This window comes from Rhineura floridana, chromosome 5, assembly GCF_030035675.1.
Source record: "Rhineura floridana isolate rRhiFlo1 chromosome 5, rRhiFlo1.hap2, whole genome shotgun sequence".
Classification (NCBI taxonomy): Eukaryota; Metazoa; Chordata; class Lepidosauria; order Squamata; family Rhineuridae; genus Rhineura; species Rhineura floridana.
The window spans coordinates 84,230,077-84,255,546 of NC_084484.1; the positions used below are offsets into that span (position 1 = coordinate 84,230,077).

The following is a 25,470-nucleotide window of genomic DNA, read 5'->3' on the forward strand; positions in this document are numbered from 1 at the left end:
CTTAGAAGTCTTTTGCCTTAAGAGATTTCAACAGGGATACACAGAACTTTTGACCATGAACTTATGTGTATGATTGTGTTCTCTATACAGTAGCTTTCCTTGTGGGTGTGTGGTGTCATCCCATGGAGTGTTGATGCTGAACACTAACAAGATAATGACATATATGCCCAGTCTACTCATGTAGTTTACTGTTATTTCTTGGAAAGCACTCCTATGATAAATGTTATACCCTCAGTTTAATTTGGAAGATGAATCCATTCTTTCTATGTCCATTTGTCATTCTTCTCCCTGAAAAGGCATTTGAGTTCATACCTTCTCATATGAAGTGTTCAGAATGCTCATTGCTGCTGAAATGCAGTTGATATCATTTAAAACTCCCCACTCTGCAGTTTAGAATCTGTATATGAATTGTTTTAATGAAAATTTCATCTCTGTACCACTTTTCTGTGAGTTCATTGTGAATGTAATTAGGTCTGTAATAGTCATCTCCCTGTGAGCCTGTAGATAACGCATAAAAATATTTCTTACACTATAATCCTTCTGCTTAAAGATGATAGGGAAAGCACAAATGAATTTAATACCACTAATGTTGTCTGTGAACTGGAATCATTTATATCAAAAATGATCATATAATGTTTGTCTTAGTCAAATGTTAATGCTGTTTCACAATACATGAACATATATTTAAAAAGACAAATGTGTCCATGTTCTTCATCCCGTTATTGTACATGAACTTTAATGACCTATTTCTTTGACCTTCTGTTAAGATCGATATAAAAAAACCCATGTTTCATTCTGTACACCATATTTTCAACCTAGAACTTCTTGGCCCTATGTGCACTTTTCAGAAACCTAGGTAAACAGAACTGGAATTACAGTCTTCTATGTAGCTGACATATGTTTTATTCTCTCTTTAAAAAAAAAGTTTATAAAGTTCCCTCCAACTACCCTTGTGCTTGGTCCAGAAACTGAAGTTACGGCAGAATGTTGAGTAAGACCCTTTCAGCATATTCCACTCTGCTCAGAGATCTGCACTGGCTGCCAGTTTGTTATCAGGCCAAATTCAAGGTGTTACTATTATTATATAGTCACTTAACAGCTTGGGACCAGTTTACTTGATGGATCATCTTACCCATATATGCCCACTCAACTGCTTTGATTGGTGGAACTTGGGCCCAGGGCTGGTTCTAACGTGTGGCCAGGTGGGGTACTGGCCCGAGGGCCCTTAGAGCTACAGGGTAACAGGGGGCCCTCAGCAGCCCCTCTGCTCCCCTTCTGCAATCCGCCGCAATCCGCAGCCCCCTCCACGCCCCCTACTTACCTGTCTCCTGCCTTTTAGTATTGCCCTTAATGAAGATGGCAGCCACGGTTTCCCTAAAGTACTGAAGCCCCTGCTGCCATCTTAGTTGATGGCAGAGATGCATGCGCGTAGCACGCACGCATGCCATCAACAAAGATGGAGCCGGAGACATCATCCCCTTAGGGAAACCGCGACTGCCATCTTGGTTAATGGCAATAGTAAAAGACAGGAGACAGGTAGGTGGGGGGGGCCCACGCACACAAACGTGCATGTGAATGTGCATGCACATGTGAATGTGCATGCGAACGCACACGCAAATGCACCCACACACCAGGGCCCAGGGCAAGCTGATGCCCAAGGGCCCCGGCATGCCTAGAGCCGGCGCTGCTTGGGCCAGTTCTAAAGGGTGGCCAAGTGGGGCACTAGACCAAGGGCCCCTGGGGCTACAGGAGCCCCTCCACTCCCCTTCTGCGATCCACGGTAGCAGCTGTGGATTGCAGAACAGGAGCTTCTGAGCCGCCTGCCATCCCCCCGCTTCACCTACCAAGATGGTGGCAGAGGCTTCAGCCCCTTAGGAAAACCTTGGCCACCATCTTGATTGATGGCAACCCTGCGCTCGCAGTGCACGCAGCCACAAAAACAGGAGAGAGAAAGGTAGGTGAAGCGGGGGGATGGCGGGTGGCTCGGAAGCTCTCATCCTGTGATCCGCGGCTGCTGCCATGGATTGCGGAAGGGGAGCAGAGGGGGCCAGGGCAGGCTGGTGCCCAAGGGCCCCAGCATGTCTGGGGCCAGCCCTGGTGGAACTGACGCTTTTACAAATGCCACATGCAGATGCCACTCCACTGCCCAGGGAACTGTGGCATACACAATTAAAGGATAAAAATATAACCTGTCTCTCTTGATATCAGGTTGGTAATTTTATTTGGTAACCTAATATCAAAAGACAATTCCTGAGAGATCTCACTCCATTTGAAGTATTGTTACTGAAAGTAGAAGACTTGGGTAGTGGTTTGGTGTCCCAAATATATGTTCTACTTTTAGAGGGACATAGAGGCTTCTGAGGATAGCTTAACATGAACGTGGGGAAATGGAGTGAGAAGTTGAAATCAAGGAGGCAGAATGGATATCTATGTGTATTAAATTTCAATATAAATCTATATGTGTGCGACAAAGGAATTGGTTAAAGATGGTTCAAAAATGGTATGTAAAGTTATCCTATATCTCAAAGACTGTCTCCGCTCTTTGCTGGAGGGGTTGCACAAGAGAAAGACTCTTTCACCCATATGAGGTGAACCTGCAGTGATGAAGTTCTGGGACTTTGTGTTTTCATAAATGGAAAAGATCAGAAATCAAACAATATATAGAACTCCTGAACTGGCTCTACTAAATTTGTTTCTGAATGAAAATTTGGACCTAAAGGATAACCAGTTAATTAATTTTATGTTGGTTACAGCCCGGTCTCTTATTGCTCGATTTTGGAAGGACTTGAAGGGCTTCTCCATCCTCTTGTGGTTCAATAAAATCTGGCAGTTAGCATTAATCAAAAAAATTATGCAAAAGATAAAGATTGCAAAAGGCATTGTCAGAGAATGGTGGAGTTTTATTGCCTACACTAATGAGGCAGATAGCAATATAAAGGTTCCCAAGATTTTCTACAATGTATGGATTTTGTAAAGGTGAATAATTCTTTTGTACTATATTCTTTTTCTTTGTATCTAGGAGAAACATTTGTATTTTTATATACTTTTGTTGATTCTCAATATGCAGAAAAATATTTTTAATTTCTTGTTTTTGGTTTGGTTGTTTTGTTATATCTAAAATAAATAGATAAAAGGTTTACTAGACAAGAAAAAAAAGCCACATAATGTTTGTTCTGCACTTGCAAGGAATAGCTCCTTCACTGTGTTAGCAGTTACACTCTGGAACTCCCTGCCTATTGATATTAGGGCAGGTGGCTTTGTTGTTGTTTGTGCCTGCTAAAACTGCATTGTTAGGCAAGTCTGTCCAGAAATGTAAATATGACATGTATTTTAAAATGTAATTTTATTTTATAATGTATATTATTTAAAAACTGATGATTTTATCTATATTTTAAAATAATGTTAGATCAACTTGTTTTTAACTTCTGATTTTACTGGTATTTCTTTTGCATATTTTATATTTTATGTAAACCGATTAGAAGTCTTGAGTCTAGAGTGGTACATAGATCCAGGTTACACAGGTCTCTACATGCCATTGCTAGGCATGGCTATTCAAGCAAAGGCATTGTCACAGCAATTGGATGTGCCCCTTGAGACCACTTAAGTAATCTTGTGGCAGGCACACTACTTGAGTTGGAACTGTTTCCTGAATTGGGACTGGCTTGTAAACAGGGACTCTTATGGATGGGCTGGGAAGCAGGCTTAGTTTGTTCATGCATGAACAGATGGTGATGTGTCCTTGGAGATGGGCATGAAGATGTTTCAGCCAGTTCTTCCCCATGCTCCACCTCTGCATGCTCCTCCACCTCTGGCGGTGATGGAGGCTTGATAGAATCTGAAGGTGAGGTGATGGGAGGGACACACTCAGGCCCATCTACCACAGCCAGAGCCTTGGGGGCTGGGTTGTCACTGGGCAGACTACTGAAGTCCACAGTTCCACCCCCCTTCTGCTGCAGGCCACAGGGCCCCTCCCCTGGATCCTAGTCTTCTTCCTACTCCGTTCCACTCTGCTATGAGTTTTCCACAGGGCTCATGACATCCATAGGTCTGCCCCCTTCCCAATATACAAATGTACAGTCATTCCTTTGCTAGATTATTGCACCTGGCTTTGTCAGTCATACATCAATGTGAAAACTGAGTATTGAACCAAAGTCCCAAACAAAGAAATAAATAACTCTCCATCAGGTTGTAACTGGGATCTGTGAAGAATCCTCCTCATCTGGATTTCATTAATTTATGAGATAAGGTCCAGCCAACAATGCCGGACGGACTTTCTAACAAGCTCTATCTGCTTAAGCGATACGTTTATCTTTTCTTTAAAGAGAGAACGGACTAACAGGCAAGCACCCTTCTTTCTATTATTTTTTTTTACTTGGTTTAAATTGTTACAGCAAAAGGAGATTTGTCAGATTGATCGGCTTTGGACAACTTCTGGGTGAGATATAACTCTTTTTTGTTATTCACGAAATTAACAGCTTATCTTTGTTTCTGTCGCAAAAAGCTGTCCTGGAAGTGTATTCTAAAGATAATAAACAGAAGAGGGATTTCTATTCCTGATTTCTACTCCGAGGAATATTATATTGTCTGGGACTATTCTCTTTTTGGTCTATTTTATTTTGACGAATCTGCTTCTTCACGACGCCACTAACTGTTTTGATGCTGGGAACTAAATTTGTTTTGCATTCTTGAACATAGAGAGATAAGGCAGGTTGCTCTGTTTATACTGTGATGTCATCAAGCCTGGAATATTAACCCAATTGTTGCTGAAATAAGAAGTGGTTCTTCTTTATTTTTGTTTTGCTTTGTTTTCGTGGTTTTAAAAATGGCAATCAAGAAAGTGGCTGAGAATCTGGAAGTAACTATGTTTCAGAAAATAATGGATGAGATTGAGATAACGAAACAAACCCTGCGACAGGGTAGTAAGGAGCTGAAAATTGAACTGAGCAAAATGACGCAGGAGCTTAAAGAAATAGGGGATCCTGTGAGAGAGGAGAATGAGATCAGAGATGAGAAAAGAAAAAATAAAGGGAAGATACAAGCCCTGGAGATTGGAACAAATGTGGAATTGGAAAAAGATCTGGAGTTTATGGATTTTAGAAATAAAATCTACTGTTTGGAATTTAACGTTATCTCTGAAGAAATTAATGAAGATATTAGAGATAAAGTTATCAATGGCTTGGATAATCTTCTGGACTGGAATGATGTGATGGAGCTTGATATAGAGAAAATCTATGGAATTAACTGCAGCCATGTGACAATGGAAAAACTCTCAAGAGATGAGCCAGTGCATTTTGTAAAAAAGAAGAACACAGATATGACTTTACAACAGTATTTCAGCAACTTATTCAGAATGGATGGCAAGAAAATATTTGGGATAGAGGAAATTCCCATCAGACTCTTATTATATGACTATGGTTACAACAGCAAGATTATTAGGGAATACTGATAATGGAAGATTGGACACTGAAATTACTGGACTTAACAGGACTATTGAACATGGAAGATGGAACTAATAGGGATAATGGAATAATGGCTATTGAAATTATTGGACCTAACAGATTCTGATGAGATGGATTAATCGAAATGTTTATTTGGACTATGGTTATGACAATAAGATTATTATAATTATTAACGAGATGGATTAATTGACATGTTTATTTGGAGAAAAATTGATAGATATATTTCTTAAAGAATTGAAACCTCTCTTTGACTTTTTGTGGAAAGAATAAAGTAATGTTTATGAAATTTGATGATCAATTAAGATAACTACTGGAGGAAAGTGATTTTATAATATGATTTAAGAGACAGGATTGTTATATATTGTAGACCTATAACTGATTTGATATGTGACAAATGGGAAGTCAACATTTTATTTTTTTTGTTTAATCATTTTTGTTTTGTTTTGTTTTTTGTCTTTGAATGTTTTATGATTTTGTTTTCTATGTTTTATGAAAATTTGAATAAAAATTATTGTTAAAAAAAAAAAAAAAAGAATCCTCCTCATGATATCCTGGTTGTTCTGCTGACATCCTAGTTACTAAGCAAATATAGGTGTGGGGTTTTTTTTTCAAAAGAAGTATTGGTTGTGTAAATGATGAATGAGTCATGTTCTGTTCTCCGCATTAAGATGAATGCCATAGTTTGAAGGTGACATCTTTAAAAATATTTTAAAGAATATTGTGAACTATACGGTCAACGTTCATACATTTGGAACAGATTTCAAAAGTCAGGTATATTGAACCCTGATATTTTCTTCCCATATCCAACCTTCCTTCATTTTCCAAAATCCCTCTTTAGCACAAATTAAAATTTTCTGTTCTGTCCTAATAGATCTGAATTAACATTTTAGTTTTAATACAGTTATTTTCAATTAATATGAATAATTCAATTGATACTGAACAGTACTTTGATAGGCTTGCTAATAATATACTTCAAAAATTGTATCAACTGTCATAGAAAAAAAAGAAACATTTGGTCACCTTTTGTGATATTTGAAAATGCTTGTATTTAGAGCCAGACACCATGTTAGAGATGTTTATGGGCAGGCATCAAAGAAGGCAGAACTAGAACAAGATAGCTCACATAAATAGCATTTGCTTGTTTTATGGAGACATAAGCAATGGCTATTGACTTTGAATGGCAGCCAATCTTGCTAAGTTTGAACAGCAGTGTGAGCAGTGAGGCTGTCATTATTATCCAAATCCAATATAAGATAGCATTTTTCTTTTCAGTAAAAGCATGATTTCCCTTTGGTCAGTGTGGCTGCTACCAGTTTTAAGAAAGGGTAGAAAGCAAAACCACATGCTTCTTTTGATAGCAATAATGTGTCCTGTTATCTGTTTTTCTGTTACATTATCCCTGTTAGGTGTTAACATTATTGTAATATGCTTTCCAGAAGGCATTCATAAATCATAAATACCAGTGATTGTATTCTGTTCCTCCTTTTTTGTAAAGATTCATGTGTGCAAAAGTGGACCTTATACTAGAAATGGTGATTCGGTGTTTCTTTTATTATAGGCAAACAACATTGACAACGTATAGTGATGGAATGTGTTAGAAATGTGGAAGATTCCTTACAAATAGCTAAACTGCAGAATATTTTAGCCTTAAAACACTGTCATACCTGCTGTCCAGATTACTGGGTGGAAGCTTGCTGCAGCAGATGCTGCATAATTTTGGATATGCTTTCAGAAATATCTTCAGCTAATATGTTAAATACAGTTGATGGATGTAGCTGGTTCAGATTCATTCCTTCTCTCAAAGCAATGTTTGGAAACATATATATTCAAAATCTAGATTTAGTAGTTCAGTCATGATTAAATAATGTTAATGCTTTAATAAATTGTTTTATTATGAATGAGATTACATTATTTCCTTTGGATTCTCATTATTGCAAAGATTCAGCTGTTATCTTTTGCAATTCGTTTTGAATCCTATTGGCAAACAACAAAACAGACAACACCATGCGGTTAATATACAATACACAGAATTGCTTACTCACTTGTGAGCTTATTGTGTGGTGGTTGTAGTGGTAGCAGTGCAGTATGGCCCAAGATCTAATCAGCAGTTTAATTCCTGGCTCATTATAGCTGTGTTTTACAGACTGGTGGCTGACCCACTCTTCCCCCTTGCACTTGGTGATGGATTTAAGCACTGGTGCTGGCAGCTCTGTATTGGGCTTGGAACCCAGCAGTCAGTCTGTTCTCATTCCACTGCACTACTGTTGAACAAGCTCACAAATGGGATGCTAGTGGCTGCAGAAGTGCTTCTGTCATGGGTTGGCAGCAAGTGATGAGGGGGCAGTCAGTTCTGAGGGTGCCACCAAGAAATGGACCCCCAAAATCTGGAGTCCAGCCTTCCTTTTACAAACCAACACTATTTGACAAATACTGTTGTGTTAACTTTGAATAAAACTCAGGTACATTAAAAAAAAAAATTTACTAGCAAGTTGTAAGGCCCATGTCAGCGTAATGAATATATAGCAAGATGTGCTTGCTATCACCAGCAATAAAAATGCAATGTGAAATATCCTATAGAACTTTAAGCAACACAAGCCCATGTTTCAAAGTTGCTAAATAATTCACTATTATTCATTAGCCATCTTTCATCAGGTTAGATCGACTCTTTGAGACATTGGAAGCTTGCCTTTACCAAGAGAGTTCTATCTAGGTCAGTGCCAACTACCTTAACTTGACTGGCAGTGGCTCTTCAGAGTTTTAGATTAGGAATCTTTCTTATCTCTCCGTGAATAAACTAGGGATCGAATTGTTCAAGCTCTACATGCTTTACCACTGAACTATGGCTGTTCTTCCAAAGTCTTGTCCATTTAGAAACATTAATGCAAAGGGAAAAGAACATGTGGTCGACTCCAAAAATATGCAGTTTCTGTTGGTCTAATTTAAAAGCTGAGAAGGGATGAGAGAGGAATCAACATTAGGAAGCATATTAAAAGGGTATTTGTGATAACATGTAAGGAAAAGTGGATCTATGGTTTTGTCCACCTTGACAGTTTCATATGGAATTGCTTATCGGTTGTTGTGCTTTAAAATTTGTAGCTCCGAGGCATTGCATTAATAAAATAGCCAATATATAAATAAAATAGCCAATAACCAATAAGCTAAAAGCAATAATAAATGAAAATGGATATGAAGGCCATGGATTGTTGTTAATTCATGTATTCCCAGCACTTTACTGCATAAGCAAAATGGTAGGTGCCTCATCACTTCTGCACACACTTAATAGTTGAAAGTTTGACAGTGGAGAGAAGGTTAAGGATAACAAGGGTTTAATATAAATAAGTGCATTTCAATAATGATGGACCTTTAGGGGTTTAAAGTCTCATTGATTCTAATGAGAATGATTTGCAGTTGTTCTTAACTTCGGTTCAAATGAATAGTACTTAAAAGTGCTTAACTTTGGCTTTATCAGTGCAATTAATATTGTGTGCAAATGATTTTTATCATAACCACATCTATAGAGCATACTTATCCATATGGTTTTTCAGCAGCTAATACTGCCATTTTTAAAGATGCTAATTATAAAAATTTTAGAGAAACTTTTTCAACAGCTTTTTATACAATGTTTTAGTTTATTTGAATAAGGTTTATTATTCCCCACATAAAATGATTAATGCATACTATAATTCCCTTTTCCTTTAACAAAAGCTAGATATTTCTGGAGTTTTAACTACATAGATTAATTTTGGTATATGAACCATTGCATTAATCACAAAGTACTGGAATAGTCCCATATAATAGACTGCTAATTTATTTTAGAAACATACCTCTCTAACCATTTCCTGTTGTTTTGCTTTTTGATTTAAGACTAGGTGCTGTGGTCTAAGTGATTCTTTCTCCCTCTCTTGAGGTCCTGTTAGCAGTCTGCTATAAGCATTTAGTGTTGGGCTATAGAGAAAGATTATGGATTGTATCTGAGTACTGCCCAACTCACTGCCTGTGTATGCCTGAGTTGACAGGAGTGGTTTTGGTGACAGTACTAGAAGCCTCTAGACTGACTGTTTGTTTGGGCATACTACTTATTCTGGTGTGCCATATGACTTTGTGGCTACCTTGACAACCAGGGCACTTCCTCAAGTGATATTTACATACCTGTGTAAGAGTTCTCCATTGCCATGTTTGGTAGTCCTATCAAATCCCAGGTTGAAGTCTGAAATGGGAAATGACTTGGCTGATTGAGAAAACATGATGGCTCCTATTTATTTATGTATTTATAGGATTTCTTACCTGCCCTTCTTCATAAGGTTCCAGGGTGGGTTACAACAGATCTACAAAACAATGGTGCAGAATCTCAGCCCACAGACCTGATTAGGCCCAGCTAGGGACCTAATTTGGCTTGCAAGGCTGTTTCCCCCAAAACCTACCTGTCACAGCTGACATCATATGTGATATCAGCTATGGGGTAGGTAAAGATGCAGTAGCAAAGAAACAGTTGAGACCTTAAAGTGCATTCCCAGTTGTTCCTTGGCAAGTGGAGCATAGTGACAGGGCTGTTAGGTGCTGTTTTGAAGTAGTTTGGACTCATGGTTTGGATTTAAACCACAGCTTCAAGCAGACATTTTCCCCTTATAGACAGCTTTGCTGGTCTGCAGAGGGAAAATGTCTGTTTGTAGGTATCATTTGAATCCAAACCACACCTGCAAATGAAGAAAGCCAACTCCCTATCACTGCCAATCAGCTGATTGAGATGAGAGCGAGCCCCTTTGAAGTTATCATCTGGTGTAATTATGATGCTTTGGGCATACTATGGACTGCGAAAAAGACAAATACTTGGGTGTTAGAACAAATTAAACCAGAACTGTCACTAGAAGCTAAAATGATGAAACTGAGGTTATCATACTTTGGACACATCATGAGAAGACATGATTCCCTAGAAAAGACAATAATGCTGGGAAAAACAGCAGGGAGTAGAAAAAGAGGAAGGCCGAACAAGAGATGGATTGATTCCATAAAGGAAGCCACAGACCTGAACTTACAAGATCTGGATGGTTCATGACAGATGCTGTTGGAGGTCACTGATTCATAGGGTCGCCATAAGTCGTAGTTGATTTGGAGGCACATAACAACAACAATTATGATGCCAGGTGATTGACAGGTGGGTGGTTGTGCAGAGATGTGGGGTATGAGTAAATCAATATGTTGATGACACCTCCGCTCTGTCTTTCCTTTCCTTTGAATCCTAGAAAGGCTGTGGTCCAATTTCAATGGTTAATGAAGGCCTGGATCAAAACAAAACAAAACAAAACATTAGAAAAAATACTATAATCTGATTCTATGGCTATTTGTTTGTTTTATTTAAGACATATTAGTCTGTATTTTTAAACCATTCAAGGTGATTAATAATGCAAAAGCAATGTTCATGATCTCCCCAGAGCACTTTTAAACACCATTAATTTCAATGGGAGATATTTACAGTGATATCCTATGCAGTGGATCTCCCTGGCAAGCATGTTTAGGATTGCAGCCCTAATTATTTGCATAGCTCTAGCATTAAAATAACAGTGATTTTAAAATGCTTTATCTTGGCTGGATTATATCCCAAAACAAACAAAAAAGATACTAAATAAATGATGAACTGAGTATGCATTGATAGTCTCCTATTTTTTTCTGCATTACTTTGCCTTAGGTATGATCTATGCTATTTCTTGTGTAATGTTTTCTTGAAACTTTTTTCTGCTGTAAAATCCATTCTGCATGTGGTATCATTAGCAATTCCATTGCTTATCTCAAAGCAAGTGAAAATGGAAATTGATTACTGATGATAATTGCATTGTGCCAGCAACATTCAGCTTTAGTGTCAGGCCTGGTGGTTTACATTAATGGACCTTGTACACTGGATGTGCTAATATTTAGTTTATTGAACCCAATTATGGGAATTAATGCTATCTCAGACAAATAAATTAATAATGTTCTTCAGCAGTGTTTGCAGAGAATTTTGATCTTTACGCTAGGAAAAAACACAGAGGCCAGTGACTTATTGAAAATGGAAATGGACTCCCTTCAAGCCGATTCCAACTTATGGCGACCCTATGAATAGGGTTTTCATGCTAAGCTGTATTCAGAGGTGGTTTACCATTGCCTTCCTCTGAGGCTGAGAGGCAGTGACTGGCCCAAGGTCCTCAGTGAGCTTCATGATTGTGTGGGGATTCGAACCCTGGTCTCCCAGGTCATAGACCAACACACTAACCACTATGCCACATTGGCTCTCTAGTGTCTTATTAGCCTTTAAATTATTGCAGTGTACTTAGTACTTGAAGACTAAAGTTGTTATTTCTTAAGTTATTCAAATTTTCTTTGGGTGATTTAATTGGATGTACTACCTAAGCAACATCCTACACTGTCAGAGGTGAAAAATCATACAATTCATAGACCGGCTGGCATTTAATTGTCCATTTACTGATTAGAGGTGTGATTTAAATGGTAATAAAATGGAACATTAATAGCAGTCTTAAAAAATCAAACATATACTTTCAGATATAATGTTATTGTGGGATTCTAAAGTCCCTATTTGTACAGTTTAATGCAGGGATGGGAACCTTCTGTCTATTGAGGGCAGCATCCTCTCAGAGGGAATGTGTTGGGGCCAGCATGCTGGCAGTGGGTGGGTAAGAGCCAAAAGTCTTTCTATCATCCCCTGTTCATTTTTTTCTACCAGCTCCTTTTCTCTCTTCCCCCTTCCATTTTTACCTCCATCCTCTGGGCTGCAGGGGAAGAAAGGCAAATCACACGTGCCAGAGGTCTGAACTGATAGCTTGGAAATTAGGTTGAGGGCCTCATGAAATCAAGCCAAAGGCCATATGAAATTAGGCCAAGGAAATTATAGTTTGAAATAGAAAGATGGCCAATTTGATCTTAGAAAATAAAAATATACTAATCATGGTTGATTTATGTTTATATTTAACCTATCTGAATGACAAGGATAAGTTGTCCTTAATGTACATATCCAAAGAATGGACACAATCCAACTGAAGAAAGTACTTTTAAGTGCTACTGATTTCAGTAGGAAGAGTAAGCATGTACTTACTCCATCCATTTATAGTGTAATCCTAAACATGATTTTTGTGGAGTATATGAATGGATGAAACATTCTTGATCCACTCTGTGTCCCTTGCACATGCATAGACTGGCAAGTCTGTTCCATTCTAAGTCCATGTTTGCAGATTTTAAAGGGGAAAACCTAAAAAAAACCCCATACTCTTTTAACTGTTGAGAATTGTTTTCTAAGTACTTACAAGGTGGTCCATGGGCTCTCTTGTTGTTTTTTCTTAGCTGTTTGCAACAGCTAGAAAGCACAGCACTTACCATGCATGCAGGGGTGTAGACGTCCAGGGTCTTGGGGGTCATGGACCCTTTACTTTTTTGGGAGCAGGGTCCCTATGTCTTCAGCATCTGATGAGAAAATCGGCATGAAAGGGGAGTGTGTTAGCACTGAGAAGAGTCTTCTAACATGTTTCCTTGTCCTTTCCTGCTGATTGGAGCCAATCAGAATGAACAGAGGTGAGTCAGCCATTGAGAAGAGTCTTCTCAGCAACTAACACTCTCCCCTTTCATGCTTTTTGACTCCTAGGTATTTCTGTTGTTGTGGGAGAACTCATTAACAAGGATCTAATTCTCAACCCAGCAACAAAAAAGGGGGTGCATGACTGTGACTAACATAAAGAGACCATGCACTTCTGAATTTGCCATTATATTATTGCATGCATGTTGAAAAAAATTGAGTAAAACGCCCCGGAAGTGGTAGTACATAAAGATGTACAACCCTTTCCTGGGTGTCGGACTACCTCATACAAAAAACATAGGCTGGATGAAGCATATTCTGGAAAGGTTTGTTGACATGCAGTCTAATGCACTAAGCTGTATTCTGAACTGAGCATGATCCATCAGATGTAGACTGAACAGATTCACACCATATGGTAGAGTGAACAAAAATCCTCCCCCCACCCCAGGGGAATAGTGGTTGCCCTTCCTTCTGTTCACATAACAATGCCACATTGTCATGTTAGTGCAACCCCATTCCTCTTCCCCCCAAAACCCACCCAAACCACAGTGATTGACTTTTACTGCATTTTTTTCTTCTCAAGTTCGCAGCTACAACTTAAGTATTTGATGTAATGGCTACTAGAGAATTAACTGGAAAGGTTTAATAATTTGAACAGAAATCGATTGGTTTGTCTTCTGTTAAATGGCCATTTACACCTGCCATTGTGGGGTCAAAAGGACTGTTTGGTGTTCTGGGGATGAAAAAGGAGGTTTTCCCCCCCCACTCAACACCTACAATACAAATAGTTTTCAGCACTTCAGTACTAAGTTCAGAAATGTGTCAAGATCTAGTTCCTGTTCATAAACTGTTTGTGGGCACAATAAGTATTTTCTGTTAACTGGTTTATTGGGTCACAGGGTTGTGAGAGAAAATTGTTTTGTGTCTTTTATGTGGGATAGACTGCTTTTTTTGCAGATTATTGATGAAATGTTATCCTTGCTACTTAAATCATGGGTGTATACAGTTATAGGATTGTATTGCTTACCATTTAACTGTGTGCCCATTAAACACAATAGAATAAAATTAAGAATAGAATAAGAACCATGGAATATTGTAGTAGATCCATCAAAACTACCAATTTTTGACATTTCATGCAATCAATGGATGAAATTAGAATGGGGGAAATAGCCATTTCAGCAGATCATCACTCAAACTTATACCTATCCAGCAATATACTTCTGACACTGTCACTCCAGCTAAATGGAGACATAGCAATAGCATCTTTCCTTTTTCTGTAGTTATTGGGAGAAATAGCTTTTGTAGTTTAGCTGAGCTGGGTAGCTAGTGAAAGACCAGGTATATTGAAAAAGAGCAAAAGAAGGTTGTCCCTAAGGAAAAGGAACATAAATACATTTTTTTCAAGTTACAGAAGTGATTGTGTCCACTGTCATGTTTACTATCTGTATGAGTAACAATTCATCTATGCCCATCTCCTACATAAAGTCATCTGCATTCAGAGCATCTCCAGGTTCCAGACAGAGCAAGAGACCTTTAGTATTATACCTACTGGAGCTGTCACCTGAACAGTTAAATCTGTTTGGAAATGAGTGCTGCAGCTATTGCTTTTATATCTTATGTTCAGAACGCTGTTTCTGTCTGGAGTGGGGGCATAACTGCCTCATCCCCCTCTGCCTAGGGCAGGGGGTCAAAACATACACCATCTGGGCAGGAGTGCCCAATAGGTGGGGGAGAGCCAGCCTGGTATTTAGGGCTGCTCTGCCCCATCCTCTCCCTCTTTCTGCAGCTGCAGCTTCCCTCCTTTCCTACAGTGCATCATTTGTGGTTTTAGGGGATGTTGTGAAGTCATCACTCACCCAAAAATGAGGGCTGGGTGTTACGTTGGGGTCCTTGGGGCCTGGGGTGTGCATCTTGGTGAATGCTCGACAGTGGAGCACAAGTGCACATGTTGGGTTCAGATACCTGTGGCTTACCTATCAAGGAGGGAGAATTTTATCCCAATCCTTGGCTAGGGAGCAAACAATGTGGTTGTTTACTTGGCCAAGGTGTGGAGAGATGCTTCCTTCATAGACATATTTCCCTATTTCCCTCATATTTAACTCCACTGGCCCACACATATTATTAGGTTCTTATTGCAGATCTTCCCATTGTTATATTTGAATAAATGTAACCTTTTCCCAGCTATATTATGTTGCAAGTCTTCTTTCAGAGGTGTGTAGGCAACACTTTCATATGGTGGAATTAATCAAGGTTTAAGTCCCATGTCCAGTTGCATATATTTAAATCTTAGTGAATAACTGATTATTTCACTCTCCCCCTCCCCCATTTTATGAGCTAACCCTTTCCACACAATTTTAGATTGATGATCAGATTTTGTGAATGCTCTCACATATAATAAAGCAATAATAAATCCCCATGGATATCTCAAATGGACAAAGTCTGTAGGCTGCTACATACAGGGCACTACAGTAGGGCCCCGCTTAACGGTGCTTCATTTCCTGGCGTACCGCTAATGCGGCGGCTTTCATTCCCCGTTTTAAAGCTGATTTTGCCGCTTTTGCGGCATTTTGCGGCATTTTTGCACAACGCGCCCCATTATATTCAATGGGGTTCTGCTTTATGGCGGGGGTCCAGAACAGAACCTGCTGTATAAGTGGGGCCTGCCTGTAGTTTCAAAGCTTTAAATGCCTGTTTGATGAAGTGGAGCCTATTTAATATAACAAAAAATACCCAGTTACTAAATATATTGTTATACCTGTATCTAGGTTTCAGCTATTTGAAGAATAGCCATTCTTAGACAGATTCTCCCCTATATATTCTTGAAGGTGAAAATAACAGAAAGCAATTCTATAATTCCTGTATTATAGGCAGAAATATTTAATGGAATGCACATCTTTATAATATTTTTCTCATTAATTCATCTCTAAGACCTTTGCTAGAATTAATCAAAGTTGGATTAACTGATTTGCCTTTTTCCAGTGCATTATTCCATATCAATTTCCATACATGGATTATATCTGAATTGATTTGTGTGGTGTGTGTGTTTTAATGACCTTGCCATTTGACTTTTTGGTAAAAATGTAATTCATTCACGAAGATGACTAAGTAACTGAAACTCTCAATGCATCTCCATGTTAATGATATATGCAAATATGGGAAGTGTGAATTACACATTGTCTCCATGTTGAGACAATCACACATTGTCTCCATGTTGCCCAGTGTCAGTGCCAAAGGGCAGCCAGGTTGGGCCCTGGCCAAGGGCCCCTGCAGCCCAGAGGGGCTCCTAAAGGGCCTCTCATTTGGGTGGGAGAGTAGCGCTTCCCTGCCACGGATCACAGGGAGGGAGCTTCTAGACTGTCCACCCATTCGTTCGCTCCACCTACCTTTCTCCTGTGTTCTGCTGCTGCACATGCTGCATGTGCAGGGCTGTCATCAACCAAGATGACAGTGGAGGCTTCTTTAAGGGACTACAGCCATCTTGGGTGATGGCAGGCATGTGCGCACGTGTAGCGTACCATGCATGCGTGCCATCAACCAAGATGGCAGTGGGGTCATTAGCCTCTTAGAGAAGCCTCCGTCACTATCTTGGTTGATGGCAGCCCTGCACGTGCAGCCGCACTACACAGGAGAGAGGTAGGTGGAACAGGCAAGAGCCATGCATCTGGGGCAGGCTGGTGCCGGCCCTGGCGGTGCCTCTACATCGGTAACACAAGAATCCAGAGGTGTAGCAATGGGGGGGCAAATTAGGGCATTGCCCCCAAATGATAATTCATGCCCCCCCAAAATATTTTTCCTCCAGTCCCCAAGTTTCTAGCATTGCAGTAATTTAAAACTTCACTTCTGCTTTTAGAAATACAGTTCAGGCATCCAAAGAGAGGAGCAGGGCCAAAGTTACCAAGGAAATGTGAACAGAGTATTGTATACTGTTAATAAGTTTGAGTTTAAGGAGATTGTCTTGAACAGGGCCCAGTAGTTTAGGGGAGGAGCTGGGAGGAGAGGAGAAGGGGGCAGGAAGGATTAGGCCAAGAATGTGACTGGATGTGATCAATAGTTAGTGGCACTCTTCCACTATAGTGCAACAAAAAATAAACCAGAAATTTGTGGTATAAAAAGTTGTATAATTTAGCAGGATATGCACTGCAACAAGCCAGTATGTCTGCCCAAAACTTTTTCAGGCACAAACAATATTGAAAGTGGAGTCACATATTACCACTACAATATCACCAAGAGCCCAAATAATCATGAATACACAATAAAAAGGACATCTGTCAAAACGTAAGCACTACAAAACAAAAACCTGAACCAGGAGCATCACTCGTGCTGACCAAGAAGTACGGGTGTTAATAACCTGGACAGTGGCCTGATAGTCACACCAAAACCGCACTGTACTGTTCTGGAATGCCAGAGGCCAGACGTGCAAAGCCACTACAATGGGGAAAAATACCAAGGTTAAATCAGAAGTAACCTCCGTCTCATGCCAGTCAACAGGCCACCTCTCAGCACACCATTCATTATGGAAGATAAGCCCAAATCCCAAGCCTCAAATTGCATCAGACCAGACCTGAAGCTTCACCTCCAACAGCATCTCATGATGCCAGAAGCAAACTCCATTGAACTCATCGATGAAGGACTGCCAGGTCTGGAGGTCCTCTCGCATGCAGGCTGACACCCTAATATAATGGAACCTGCTTTGAACACCCCTCATGGCATTGCAGAGGCACCTGAGGAATGCCCTGACAGGCGAGATATCCTTTAACACAAAGACCAAATGGCCTACAATCTCCTGCAGTTGCTGCAAAGTGAGTTTCCTTACGTTCACAGCTACCTGCAACCTCTCTCTCAAGGCCTGACGTTTTTGTAGCGGCAGCCTCGGACACTGTGTGTCAGTGTCCAGGTCAATACACAAGAATGTAAGGCAGGTAGATGGGTCCTCTGACTTTTCAGGGGCCAGGGAAACCCCTAAATGATCCGAAAGAGCTGTAAATCCACCACTACCTGAACACACTGACTGGTATCAGAAGGGTCTACAAACAAAAAACGTCAAGGTAGGGCGCTGTCAAAGAAGAGCCAGCCAGCTCTTGCACACATAGGTAGATAGATAGAATCTCAAATTCCAGCTGCTCAATCACACTCTCCTGCCTCAGATTACTTTGAGGGACTTTTGTGGGAGCTGCTGCCTGGTATAACACCAGGGAAGTACAGCAAGAAGGGCAGGAAATGCTCCTGAATAATCCTGGTTCTATACAGCCACTGTGTAATTTCTGTTCTTGCATTAGATTTAAGTGTGATTTTACCTTGAGACTGTTTTGTAAGTCATAAGTCTGGCAATGAAGCAGGATGCAAGTATAAATAAATAATTAATAAATATAACTATTCACAACATAATGACCAATTTGTGTGCAATTGCTCCTCACAGAAATTGGGTTCAGAAGGAACAAAATAAAGTACTTCACACAGCTGATGGAGGGTAACTTGTCTCTATCAACTACTATTCACCATATCCTTCTTGTGACATTTACAAATACAGCTGAATGGTTTCTGTTAAAAACAATCTGTTGACCTGGATGGACCTTTGTTCTGATCCAGGATGTGTGAGCATAAACATAGTGCATTTTTCTTCACTATGGATGATAGCCTAACTTTGTACATTCCTACTAAAAAGCAGAACCTGGTTCAGAAGATGTACAGTTACAGTAGACCCGAGTTCCAGCACCTTTCTTTAAAAAGGAAGGGGGGTTACCAATCTCTCTAATTGATCATAATATGCATTGATGCATCATGTGTACATAAATTAGGAAAGGCCTTATATTTTAGAATTAATGGAGTAATCTTTCTGTTCTGAGTTTCCAGCAGTTTCTCAGAAGTTGAATCCTAGAGTATGATATATACATGTTCATTCACTGGAAAACTCAGATAATCAGTCCACAGCAGGCTTACCCACTATGGCTCAGAACAGTTCCTTTCAATCTGGTGCTGTGTTTGTGTGCACTGATGCGTCAATTCTAAAAAAAGGATTTTAAAAAATTCAACTGTTTTAGTTATTTCATCAAAGGGAAACATCAAAAAAGGTCCAAATATTCTAGGTATATAATACAGAACTTCTTTCATTTATGGTGTTTTTTTAAAAAACACACCCTGATATTGTGTATTAATCTGCAGGAAAATGCCACATTTGAAGCAAATCTACTGCTGTAACAGTATTAGCTCATACTCACAGGGATAACTGTAGTCCTTTCACAGTTTTATAGTCCCATGGAGCATTGTAAAAACAAGCAAATGTTATACGTTAATCTTTATTGGCCTGTGAATTTAATCATGCATAAGCATGAAGAGGTGTTTTTTTTTAAAAAAAAAATTAAATAGCTCCCCATCCATTACTCATAATTTTCTCAAAGGAACAGTAGCAAAGAGGTCAAAGTCTGCTGTATGTCTTGCTGTTCATTTAAATTAGCACATTCACTGATCTTAGGTGTACTTGTGGTAAATGTGCACATTTCTGCATGTTTTAAGAAGAGAAAGTGCAACCTAGGTGACAAAAATGAAGAATTGTATGAGTATATTACACTTAAGAGTACTCTGGATATGCTTCATATAAAACCAAGCCCAATTGGAATTGCTGCAAATGAAAATATGAATAGTGGGGAGGAGAGTCTGGCTGGGAGTCCAGAGTCTGTGAATTCAAATCGCTCATGTCTCCTGGGTGTCAAGGGCCAGCTAAAGGTCACCCCCACAGTGAGTGGCTCAGGAGTTACGTGCCCTGCCCCCTGTGCAGCAGTGGGCAAGCTGCATAGTCCCAAGGAGCCCAGTTGCCCCCCAGCTGGCAGTTGCGGATAAAGAAGGGGCTGGCTTGTGCAGCTGTGGCAAGCTGAGCAGGCCCTACCAGTTGGAGAGGACTAGCCTCAGAGGGAGACAATGGTAACCCCCCTCTGAATACAGCTTACCATGAAAACCCTATTCATAGGGTAGCTTTAAGTCAGGATCGACTTGAAGTGAGTCCATTTCCATTTTTTTGTTTGGTAAGCATGATTATGAAGAGGTTTTATAGATTAAGGAGCTGACATACACATAGCACCAGGTAGGGATGTTGGAGAATTCTGACAAAAACAGAAATGGGAGCAGAAATTGTCAACGTTTGCTTATTTGTCCCATGTCCAGAACAGAACTCAATCCAGTGAATATGATCTATATTTGCTGCTGCTGTTGCTTTCAGTCCACAAACAATACATAATTGATTACGTTTTTCCTATTTGCATTGAAATAGATGGAATAAAGTAATGACTTAGATGATTTATATTGTTTACATAATTATGTAAATTACCCAAGTTATGGTTTTTTGCCACAGCAGACAGCAATACAAATAACATAGTTTTTGGCAGAAGACAGACTGCAGCAGAGCAGAAACAGTGCTGCATGCAACAAATAGAGGGCAGAAACAAAAACGATGCCTTCTTACATTCCTATCACATTGACAATCTTGTACTAGCCAGGACAATCTTATATCAGCCAGGAGTTGTAGCACATGTGTTTGCTCATATATTTAGAGGCAAGTAGTTTCACTGATGTCAATTAAGACTTATAGCCACTATGTTACTTCAGCGGTCGTGATGGTAGACACTTTACTGCTCCTCATTCAATGGCATATGAAAGTTTTGGACATGTGTGGCAGTGTACTGTTACATTGATGTCATTATTACTTCCTTCATCAACATCCTGCCCTGAAGGCTAGGCAGCACTAGCACAGAAAGTATCCTTATCTGCCTTGGGTGATCAAACCTTCCATATGATAATGAGGAAACAAGGAGTTAGATGAGATGGAAATGTTGTTTCAGCATTTAACATACCACCTGTGTAATGTATGAAAAGGACTTGAGATATGTATAGCTTTTTTCTTTTCTTAACACCCATCTGTGCCAAGATTGAAATAATTCCCAATGATGATAGAAGCATAATTTTGAATTGGAAACACTTAGGCAATTATAAGCTCTGTCAGTGCGTGCAATATTACCTATATTTCATATTTATAAAATTAATTGGTGATTTGAAATGTACATATATTACATTTGATCACTGAAGATCATTTAAATTATGGGGAGGTGATTATAATTTGCCTCCATCTTACTATGAAGTTGGCTAAAGTTTCATGAAAACTTGGGATGCAAGTGTTTCTGTTAAACTTTTGCAATAGACCTTCTGAAGATTTTTTTAAAAAAAACTGCCTTAGAAAAAGCTTCCTTCCTTTCCTGTGTTTAGCAACAATATGCAGTGGAAAATTAATTTTGTATTTTGAGTATGCCTTTAAAGCCACAGTAATATATCTATATAAACACCGTACTGCTCTGAGGACTCCTGAAGGATGGGTTTACAGTTTGATTACTTTCAGCCATAAAGAGAAGCAGCTGTAGAGGTGAATAGCAATGTGCTAATGAAGCTTTCAAAGTGGTGATCAAAAGACAATTCTGCTATTTAAATTGTATCCTTCTCTGAAGATAACTAACTGTGCTGGTTCAGCAAAATGTGCATATTAAAGCAAATGAATTACACGTTCCAGTGGATTCTTTAGGACCTTTTCAAAACATTACCCTAGCTAATCTTCATTACATATGCCTTGTCAATGGTGAAATGTCAGTAAGTAATTAAACTGTATGTTTGGCCCTGATTTATGTAGGTCGGTTAGGATCTGCATGACAGAGATACTGTGTGTCATGTACTATGTAGGAAACTTCAAATGTATACATACATCTAGACGCCCACAGATAATGGAAGGTTATATTAAAATGTGGGGATTAAGTAAACTGATTAGTGAGAATTTAACGAGGAGATTATTTAGAATGTAAGAGTTTGGCATGTTGATAATAACAGTCATCCAACATCCCATGGTATTTCCATCCTAAAGGTAACAAAGTAATTAGACAAATGTTATAATATTTGAGCTTAGCATTTATGTGGAGTTTCTTCCATTTTATTCTGAAAACCACATTGTTGACTTACTGGCTACCAAATTAAAAAAAGCAAATCACTTTGTTTGCAGCTCTGAAAACATGAGCCATATGCATTAAACATTGGAGGGAGCAAGGAAAGCCTTTTTAAATCTGCAAGCTAATTTTGAAACATAAGAATTCCAAAGAGTACAATTAATGGCTACTTTAGTGGTGATAATCAGAAATGGATTGCTCAGGATCCTGACTCAGGATGCATGCCAAACATAAGATGTACTGGGATGAGCAAGGGAGACTTATGCTGGATCCTAACTCTGGTCAGCTCAGTAATGTGACTGGCAACCCAGCAGAACTTACACTGGCAAAAAGGGTGGTGTGAGGCTGCTTTCAGACAGCAGCTTAATCTGTTTCCCTGACAGTTCCTTACCTCATAATTTTTTATTTTCTTTTTTGTCTTTCACATGACATAGCAGCCAGTTCCAGATGTTGTAGCAAGAATGCTACAAGTTCTCCCAGGTGGAGAATAATAACACACACGCGGGTAAAATCGAGTTCAAGGATCCTTATTTATTTACTGCAGTAAAGGCAAACCATACACTTCACACAAGGGGTGAGGCATGAGAGAGCCCAGAGCCCCCCAAAACAGGGATTTTTATACCCTTTACAAAACAAGCTGGTTAATTTTACACCCATCCTTTATTATGCTCTGCTTAATCAATAGTATAGTTACTCTTTCCTAAGGTCAGATGGTTAATCCTTACTTTTGCAAGCGTATGTTAAACAGTGGGTCACAGTCCACTGACAATGCTTATTTCAAAATGCGAGCCTTAAGCTTTTAAGCAAACAGACAGATACAAGCAGTATTTAGGCAAATAGGCAATACTGTGACCTTTAGATTTTTCAAACTTCACACAGATATCTAACGGAATATAGTACAAGTTTACCGTTTATTTCCATGATAAATGATTCCAGAAATATTTATAGGATTTTAGAGCTTGCAGATTACTTTGTTTGAAAAAGTAGATACAGACATGGGGTTGGTGAAGCCCAGTGCCCTGATGAAGTTACAAAGTGCTCCCTCCCCAGTGATTTATTTATTTATTTATTAGTTCCTTAAAACGTTTCTATCCCATCCTTCTATCTTAAAATTGACACTCAGGGTAGCTCACAATAAAATCAAATATAATAAAAACACAAACAATTAAAATAGATAAAAATACATAAAATATATTTAAGAAATCTAGGGGAATGTTATTAAAAGGAGAATAAAGAGGTAAAATTTTAAAATTAGTTTCAGGCTCATCCTTTAGTCCCTCCCAAAGGATCTCTGGAACAAGATGGTTTTCAGACCGAAACACCATTAGGGAAGGAGCAGAGCACATTTCTTGAGGTAAGGTATTCCAGAGCTTGGGGTCCATGGCTGAAAAGGCTCTCACCCACATGGCTGCAAGTCTAACATCTTTCATTCCAGGCATGCAGAGGAGACCAGAGGCTGATGATCTTAGAAAAGAATGGCAATTTAAATCTCACACATGGGGGCTCAGATAAGATTCAGAATAAGACTCAGCAATTAGCAGCAGCATGACCAGCCCATAAGGACTGATAAAAAACTACATTTGTGATCTTCCTTTTAAAATCTGTCATCTAGATCATCTGATCTGAAATTGCATCACCTTTCCGTTCCCACAGTCTCTTCTCACAGACTTTTCATAAACATTCTAATGGGACATTCTCACCAACAATCCCCTTTCCGTTCTTATAGATGTCTATCTCAGATTTCACCTACTACAGGATATCCAGAGAAACCTAATAAGGTATTCTTCCCGGTCTCTTCACTGTTTACTTTTTAAGCCCAGACTTGTTGATTTAAGAGCTACAATCTGGTTGTACGCCTAGACTTCCTGGAGGGGGAGAAGACCGGAATGCTTGTCTTTTCAAAATAGTTTATTTGAACTCTGAAGGAAGCAAAACACTTTAACTTTACATACTTATATAATGTTGTTGTGTGTGCCTTCAAGTTGACTACAACTTATGGTGACCCTATGAATCAGCGACCTCCAGTAGCATCTGTCTTGAACCACCCTGTTCAGATCTTGTAAATTCAGTTCTGACTTATATAATACATACATTATTTAAATTGGCTTACTATACCACCTTAGAATTAAAGAGTGTCCTGCCCCATCCCTCACTTCTCTGTCTCTGCTTGTCTTTCATCAACTGCCTCTCTGTTTGTTTGTCTGAGTCCTTCTGTCCCACTTTTTGCTGTCTCCTCTCTCCTTTTTCTGCAACTCCCACCTCCTTTCCTCTGCTTCTGCCCCTACACTTGAGCTTGCGCTTTCACCTCTTTACATTCCCCACCTCTTGTTCTGAGCTCTACTTCTGTTCTTTTCTGCACTATCCCTACTTCTGCCTGCTCCCAGCATCTTTTGAAAGCCAGCTGCAAGTTCCCTGGTCCAAATAGTTGTAACAGAGAAGGGGAAGCTGGCATGTTCTAAATCTTCTTAGAAAATTTCCCCCCAAGGGTTCTCCTCATTTTCTTGTACTTCTGCATACCTTGGGATTTATCCAAGCGTGCTGATACCTCTCCCTTGTTTCTCAGTAGCCCTGTTTTGGCGTCAATCCTGGCAGCACAGTGTCACTGAGTTCAGTGTTTAGAGGGATTGATGGCAGATAGCAACGTCTGCATTAGAATTATCATTCAGAATTTTCTTCGAAGAAAAGCTAGACAAGAGAAGAGGGGCTGGGCACCAAGTAGAATTCAGCTGTCTAGTTTCTGATCAAAGGAGATGAGCCAGGGAATTTTTTTAAAAAGTGGGTAGAGCAAGACAGGGTATAGCCTTGAAGGCTTACATGGTTCATAGGGGTTGATCCAAGGCACAGAGATGCCTGCCCTATCCCTCCACTCAGGGCCAGTACCAGGCATGCAGGGGCCCTGGGCACCAGCCTGCCCCAGGCCCTGGCACCCGCATGCATGCACACACACCCCACCTACCTACCTACCTTTCCCTTTGTGAATGCTGTCCACGCTGTGTGCACTTGCCTGCCATCAACCAAGATGGAGGCTGAGGTTTCCCTAAGGGGCTGATGCCTCCGCCGCCTTCTTGATTGATGGCACACGTGTGTTACACACGTGCATCCCTGCCATCAACCAAGATGGCGGCAAGGGCATCAGCCCCTTAGGGAAATCTTGGCCGCCATCTTGGTTGATGGCAGGCTTGTGCCCACAGTGCAGCCAGCATTTACATCAAGGAAGAGGTAGGTGGGGCATGCAGGCAGGCATCGCAAGCCTTCGCGGCAGTAGGGGGTGCCTCAGAGCTCCCTTTCGTGATCCACAGCAGGGTGGGGAGCCGACACTGCCACGGATCATGGAAGGGAGTGCTACCAACCCTCCCTAAGGAGGGGCCCTTCAGGGGCCCCTTGGGACCTGCCCACCCTCTGGCACCAGCCCTACCGCCACTGCTATCTACTCTCCAGCTAGTATTATTCCTCATTATTAGGGATCAGGAGAAATTCAATTCAA

At 39.9% G+C, this 25,470-nt stretch overlaps 1 protein-coding gene across 1 annotated transcript in view; it reads left to right on the plus strand.

The window, feature by feature from the left end:
- IL1RAPL1 (interleukin 1 receptor accessory protein like 1) overlaps positions 1-25,470 on the plus strand; it is a 1,273,168-nt gene that overhangs the window by 815,755 nt on the left and 431,943 nt on the right. The gene's annotated exons all lie outside the window — the stretch shown is intronic.